General features: G+C 39.3%; 1 non-coding gene across 1 annotated transcript; it reads left to right on the forward strand.

The window, feature by feature from the left end:
* The first annotated feature begins 1,384 nt into the window (after positions 1–1,384).
* On the forward strand, positions 1,385–1,488 carry LOC127742330 (small nucleolar RNA R71). The gene has a single exon (XR_008003519.1). It is a non-coding gene; the product is annotated as a small nucleolar RNA R71 (small nucleolar RNA).
* The last annotated feature ends 5,807 nt before the right edge of the window (positions 1,489–7,295 follow it).

Consider the following 7,295-nt stretch of genomic DNA (forward strand, 5'->3'; position numbering starts at 1 on the left):
CATCCTCTTCCTTCCTAGTGTCTAGGATTATGAAATCAGTAGGGATGTAAAGGCCTTCAACCTTTACTAACATGTCCTCTACTAATCCATAAGCTTGTCTTACTGACTTGTCTGCCAATTGTAATGAGAATAAGGCAGGCTGTACCTCAATGATCCCTAGTTTTTCCATTACAGAGAGTGGCATAAGATTTATGCCTGACCCCAGGTCACACAGAGCCTTTTCAAAGGTCATGGTGCCTATGGTACAGGGTATTAAGAATTTGCCAGGATCTTGTCTCTTTTGAGGTAAGATTCTCTGAACTCATGTATCTAGTTCACTAATGAGCAAGGGAGGTTCACCTTCCCAAGTCTCATTACCAAACAACTTGGTATTCAGCTTCATGATGGCTCTTAGATATTGAGCAACTTGCTCTCCAGTTACATCTTCATCCTCTTCTGAGGAAGAGTAGTCTTCAGAGCTCATGAATGGGAGAAGAAGATTTAGTGGAATCTCTATGGTCTCTATATGAGCCTCAGATTCCTTTAAGTCCTCAATAGGGAACTCCTTCTTGTTTGAGAGACATCCCAGGAGGTCTTCCTCACTAGGATTTTCATCCTTCTCCTCCCTTGTGCATTCGGCCATATTGATTACATCAATGGCCTTGCACTCTCCTCTTGGTTTTCTTCTGTATTGCTTGGGAGAATACTGGGAGGAGTTTCAATGACTTTCTTACTCAGCTGGCCCACTTGTGCCTCCAAATTTCTGATGGAAGACCTTGTTTCACTCATGAAACTTAGAGTGGCTTTAGACAGATCAGAGACTAAATTTGCTAAATTAGAGGGGCTCTGCTCAGAATTCTCTGTCTGTTGCTGAGAAGATGATGGAAAAGGCTTGTTATTGCTGAGCCTGTTTCTTCCACCATTATTTAAGCCTTGTTGAGGCTTTTGTTGATCCTTCCATTAGAAATTTGGATGATTTCTCCATGATGAATTATAGGTATTTCCATAAGGTTCACCCATGTAGTTAACCTCTGCCATTGCACGGTTCTCAAGATCATAAGCTTCTTCAGAAGCTGCCTCTTTAGTATTGTTGGATGCATTTTGCCATCCATTCAGACTTTGAGAAATCATGTTGACTTGCTGAGTCAATACTTTGTTCTGAGCCAATTTGGCATTCAGAGCATCAATTTCAAGAACTCCCTTCCTCTGAGGCATCCCATTATTCACGGAATTCCTCTCAGAAGTGTACATGAATTGGTTATTTGCAACCATGTCAATAAGTTCTTGGGCTTCTGCAGGCGTTTTCTTTAAGTGAATGGATCCACCTATAGAATGGTCCAATGACATTTTGGAAAACTCGGATAGACCATAATAGAATATATCTACCATGGTCCATTCTGAAAACATGTCAGAAGGACATCTTTTGGTCATCTGTTTGTATCTTTCCCAAGCTTCATAGAGGGATTCACCATCTTTTTGTTTGAAGGTCTGAACATCCACTCTAAGCTTGCTCAACTTTTGAGGAGGAAAGAACTTAGCCAAGAAGGCCGTGACCAGCTTATCCCAGGAGTCCAGGCTATCTTTAGGTTGTGAATCTAACCATATTCTAGCTCTATCTCTAACAGCAAAAGGGAAAAGCATGAGCCTGTAAACTTCAGGATCTACTCCATTCGTCTTTACAGTCTCACAGATCTGCAAGAACTCAGTTAAAAACTGATAGGAATCATCAGATGGAAGTCCATGAAACTTGCAGTTCTATTGCATTAGGGCAACTAATTGAGGTTTCAGCTCAAAATTGTTTGCTCCAATGGTAGGAATTGAGATGCTTCTTCCATAAAATTTGGAAGTTGGTTTAGTGAAATCACCAAGCATCCTCCTTGCATTATTGTTGTTGGGTTCGGCTGCCATCTCCTTTTCTTCTTCGAAAATTTCAGAAAGATTGTCTCTGGATTGTTGTAATTTAGCTTCTCTTAATTTCCTCTTCAGAGTCCTTTCAGGTTCAGGATCAGCTTCAACAAGAATGCCTTTTTCCTTGTTCCTGCTCATATGAAAGAGAAGAAAACAAGAAAAGAAGAGGAATCCTCTATAAGGTGAAGAGAAGTGTTAGTAAATAAATAAATAAATAGAAGAAGGGGAGAGGGAAGAAATTTTGAAAATAAATTTGAAAAGAAGTTAAATGATTTTCGAAAATAAAAGATAAGATAGATTTGATTTTTAAAATAAAAATTAATTACTTAACTAACAAGAAACTAAAAGATATTATTCTAGAATTTAAAGATTGAACCTTTCTTAACAAGAAAGTAACAAACTTCAAATTTTTGAATCAAAACATTAATTGTTGATAAAATTTTCGAAAATATGATATAAAGATAAGTGATGAGTGGATAATTTATACGCTTTTTGGCATTGTTTTTAGTATGTTTTTAGTATGTTTTAGTTAGTTTTTATTATATTTTTATTAGTTTTTAGTTAAAATTCACTTTTCTGGACTTTACTATGAGTTTGTGTGTTTTTCTGTGATTTCAGGTATTTTCTAGCTCAAATTGAGGGACCTGAGCAAAAATCTGATTCAGAGGCTGAAAAGGATTGCAGATGCTGTTGGATTCTGACCTCCCTGCACTCGAAGTGGATTTTCTGGAGCTACAGAAGCCTAATTGGCGCGCTCTTAACTGCGTTGGAAAGTAGACATCCTGGGCTTTCCCGAAATATGTAATAGTCCATACTTTGCCCGAGATTTGATGGCCCAAACCGGCGTTCCAAATCAGCTCAAAACTGCCTGGCGTTTAACGCCGGAACTGGCACAAGAATGGGAGTTAAACGCCCAAACTGGCATAAAAGCTGGCCTTTAACTCTAAGAAGAGTCTCTACACGAAAATGCTTCAATGCTCAGCCCAAGCACACACCAAGTGGTCCCGGAAGTGGATTTTTACTCATCTTTGTAAACCCTAGCTTCTAGTTCTCTACAAATAGGACCTTTTGCTATTGTATTTTCATCTTTCAATCTTAGAATCTTTTGATCATGTTTTTATGATTGAACCCTCTATGGGAGGCTGGCCATTCGGCCATGCCTAGACCTTGTTCTTAAGTATTTTCAACGGTGGAGTTTCTACACACTATAGATTAAGGTGTGGAGCTCTGCTGTACCTTGAGTATTAATGCAATTACTATTGTTCTTCTATTCAATTCAGCTCATTCTTGTTCTAAGATATTCATTCGCACCCAAGAACATGATGAATGTGATGATTATGTGACGCTCATCATCATTCTCACTTATGACTGCGTGCCTGACAACCACCTCCGTTCTACAAGCAAACAAAGCTTGAATGTTTATCTCTTGGATCCCTTAATCAGAATCTTCGTGGTATAAGCTAGAATTGATGGTGGCATTCAAGAGAATTCGGAAGGTCTAAACCTTGTCTGTGGTATTCTGAGTAGGATTCAATGATTGAATGACTGCGACGAGCTTCAAACTCGCGATTGTGGGGCGTTAGTGACAGTCGCAAAAGAATCACTGGATTCTATTCCGACATGATCGAGAACCGATAGCTGAATAGCCGTGCTGTAACAGAGCGCGTTCAACATTTTCACTGAGAGGATGGCAGGTAGCCACTGACAATGGTGAAACCCTACATACAGCTTGCCATGGAAAGGAGTAAGAAGGATTGGATGAAGACAGTAGGAAAGCAGAGAGACGGAAGGGACAAAGCATCTCCATACGCTTATCTGAAATTCTCACAAATGAATTACATAAGTATCTCTATATTTATTTTATGCTTTATTCATAAATCATTCATAACCGTTTGAATATGCCTGACTAAGATTTACAAGATGACCATAGCTTGCTTCATACCAACAATCTCCGTGGGATCGACCCTTACTCGCGTAAGGTTTATTACTTGGACGACCCTTACTTGTTTGGTTTTTATGATTTTATGAATTTTTTTTATTTTTATTATTTTTTCAAAAATTATATTTTTGGAAAACGAAAATAAAGCAAAAAATTTTTGAAAAATTTTTGAAAACTTTTTGAAAAGAAAATTACCCAATCTGAGCAACAAGATGAACCGTCAGTTGTCCATACTCGAACAATCCCTGGCAACGGCGCCAAAAACTTGGTGCACGAAATTGTGATCATCAATAATGGCTCCAATAATTTGGTAGCTCTCACACGTGAATTACACTTAGTCACAACTCTGCACAACTAACCAGCAAGTGCACTGGGTCGTCCAAGTAATACCTTACTTGAGTAAGGGTCGATCCCACGGAGATTGTTGGTATGAATCAATCTATGGTCACCTTGTAAATCTCAATCAGGCGGATAATAATTGATTATGAAATTTCAAAAATCAAATATGATTGGATTAGATATTCAAAAGATAAATAAAATAAACAGGAAATAAAGATAAAGGTACTCATGTAATCCAATGGTGGGAATTTCAGATAGGTGCATGGAGGTGCTGTGTTCCTTTCGAATCTCTACTTTCTTATTACATTTATCCAATCCTTCTTACTCCTTTCCATGGCAAGCTGTATGTAGGGCATCACTGTTGTCAATGGCTACATCCCATCCTCTCGGTGAAAATGGTCCAAATGCTCTGTCACAGCACGGCTAATCATCTGTCGGTTCTCAATCAGGTTGGAATAGAATCCCGTGATTCTTTTGCGTCTGTCACTAACGCCCAGCCTTCAGGAGTTTGAAGCTCATCACAGTCATTCAATCCCGGAATCCTACTCAGAATACCACAGACAAGGTTAGACTTTCCGGATTCCCATGAATGCCGCCATCAATTCTAGCTTATACCACAAAGATTCTGATTAAGGAATCCAAGAGATATGCGCCCGGTCTAAGGTAGAACGGACGTGGTTGTCAATCACGCACGTTCATAGGTGAGAATGATGATGAGTGTCACGGATCATCACATTCATCAAGTTGAAGTGCAACGAATATCTTAGAACAGGAATAAATCGAATTGGATAGAAAATAATAGTAATTGTATTAGAACTTGAGGTACAGCAGAGCTCCACACCCTTAATCTATGGTGTGTAGAAACTCTATCGTTGAAAATACATAAGTGGTGAAGGTTCAGGCATGGCCGAGAGGCCAGCCCCCCGGGTCTAAGAACTAAACATTCCAAGATAGCTAATACACTAATAAAAAGTCCTATTTATAATAAACTAGCTACTATGGTTTATAGAAGTAAGTAATTGATGCATAAATCCACTTTCAGGGCCCACTTGGTGTATGTTTGGGCTGAGCTTGATCTATCCACGAGCTGAGGCTTCTCTCGGAGTTGAACGCCAAGTTGTAACGTGTTTTGGGCGTTCAACTCTGGTTCGTGACGTGTTTCTGGCGTTTGACTCCAGACAACAACATGGAGCTGGCGTTGAGCGCCAGTTTACGTCATCAAATCTCGAATAAAGTATGGACTATTATATATTGCTGGAAATCTCTGGATGTCTACTTTCCAACGCCGTTGAGAGCGCGCCATTTGGAGTTCTGTAGCTCTAGAAAATTTATTTCGAGTGCAGGGAGGTCAGATTCCAACAACATCAGCAGTCCTTTGTCAGCTTCCTTCTCAAAGTTTTGCTAAGGTCCCTCAATTTCAGCCAGAAATTACCTGAAATCACAGAAAAACACACAAACTCATAGTAAAGTCCAGAAATGTGAATTTAGCATAAAAACTAATGAAAACATCCCTAAAAGTAACTAGATCATACTAAAAACTACCTAAAAACAATGCCAAAAAGCGTATAATTTATCCGCTCATCAGAGGAACCAAGTTGCAGTAGCCATCACTTCATCACCAGCTCAAGAAGGAGTGAATATAGGAGAAGAAGGTGATTGAGAGCAAGCCAACTATGTTGGAAACTCACCTAGACAAATCCATGATCCATACTCCAAAACTTACAACTCTAGATGGAGAAATCACCCCAACTTTGGGTGGGGAAATCAACAAGACCAAGGTCAAGATCAGAGACGCCACAACCTCAATTCCAACAACAATGCAACTCACCATCACATCTCACAAAGGTCCTATCAACACCCACCTAACCAACCTTCTCAACCACCTAATCTCAACCCACCATCTCTAACAGATGATAGACTCTCAAAGATTGAGGCTCTACTTGAAAACTTATGCAGAGAAGTCCAAGACAATAAGATGTTTAAGGAAGAAGTGCGAGCCAATATCAAAAACCAAGGAGAAAACATCAAGAGATTGGAGTACCAAGTAGGGTATCTATCTCAACAAATTCCCAAACCCACAGATGGATCTCCCAGTGACACAAAGAAGAATCCAAAGGGAGAAACAAAGAAAGTAAGGTGGGAGGAATGTAAGATGATAACCACAAATGATGAGAGGAGTATGAATGGAGTAGAACACCTCAATGATAATCAAAAGCAAAACCAGGAAGAAATAAGCCATGCACTTCAACCCATACTCAAGGAAGAGCTGAAGAAGAAGGAGGTATTGAACCCATATGCACCTTTTCCCCAAAGGCTTAAAGGTGGTGTGGCAGGGAGAATGTATTCAAGGTTCTTCGATATGTTTGCATCTCTTGATGTAAATATACTATTCATTAAGGCCCTCCAGCAAATGCCTTTCTACATCAAGTATATAAAGGAGCTACTAGCCATAAAAATCAACCAGGGCCACCCACAAAGAAGAAGGATCCAGGAAGTTTCTACATTCCTTCTGCTATAGGTGAAACAAAGATTGACAAAGGGCTTTGTGACTTGGGAGCAAGCATCAACTTAATGCCCCTCTCCCTCATGAAGAAGCTCCAAATCAATGAACTAACTCCTACTGATGTAATTATCAGATTGGCTGACAAAACTCAAAAACAGGCAATAAGAGTAGTTGAAAATGTGCTGGTGAAGGTTGGGAGCTACTTTCTTCCCACAGACTTTGTTGCCCTGGAAATAGATGAAAATCCTATTTACCCCATCATTCTGGGAAGGCCATTCTTAGCCACTGCTAGGGCACTTATAGATATGGAAAGGGGAGAGCTAATCTTAAGGATACATGATGAACAACTCACCTTCAATGTCCTCAATTCAGGGCAAGAAAGCAAGTCAAGAAAACAAAGAATCAAGAGAAAGGCATAATGAAACTGATGAGCGGATAATTTGTACGCTTTTTGGCATTGTTTTTAGTATGTTTTTAGTATGATCTAGTTAGTTTTTAGTATATTCTTATTAGTTTTTAGTTAAAATTCACTTTTCTGGACTTTACTATGAGTTTGTGTGTTTTTCTGTGATTTCAGGTATTTTCTGGCTGAAATTGAGGGACCTGAGCAAAAATCTTATTCAGAGA

The sequence above is a fragment of the Arachis duranensis genome, chromosome 9, assembly GCF_000817695.3.
Source record: "Arachis duranensis cultivar V14167 chromosome 9, aradu.V14167.gnm2.J7QH, whole genome shotgun sequence".
NCBI classification, from domain to species: Eukaryota; Viridiplantae; Streptophyta; class Magnoliopsida; order Fabales; family Fabaceae; genus Arachis; species Arachis duranensis.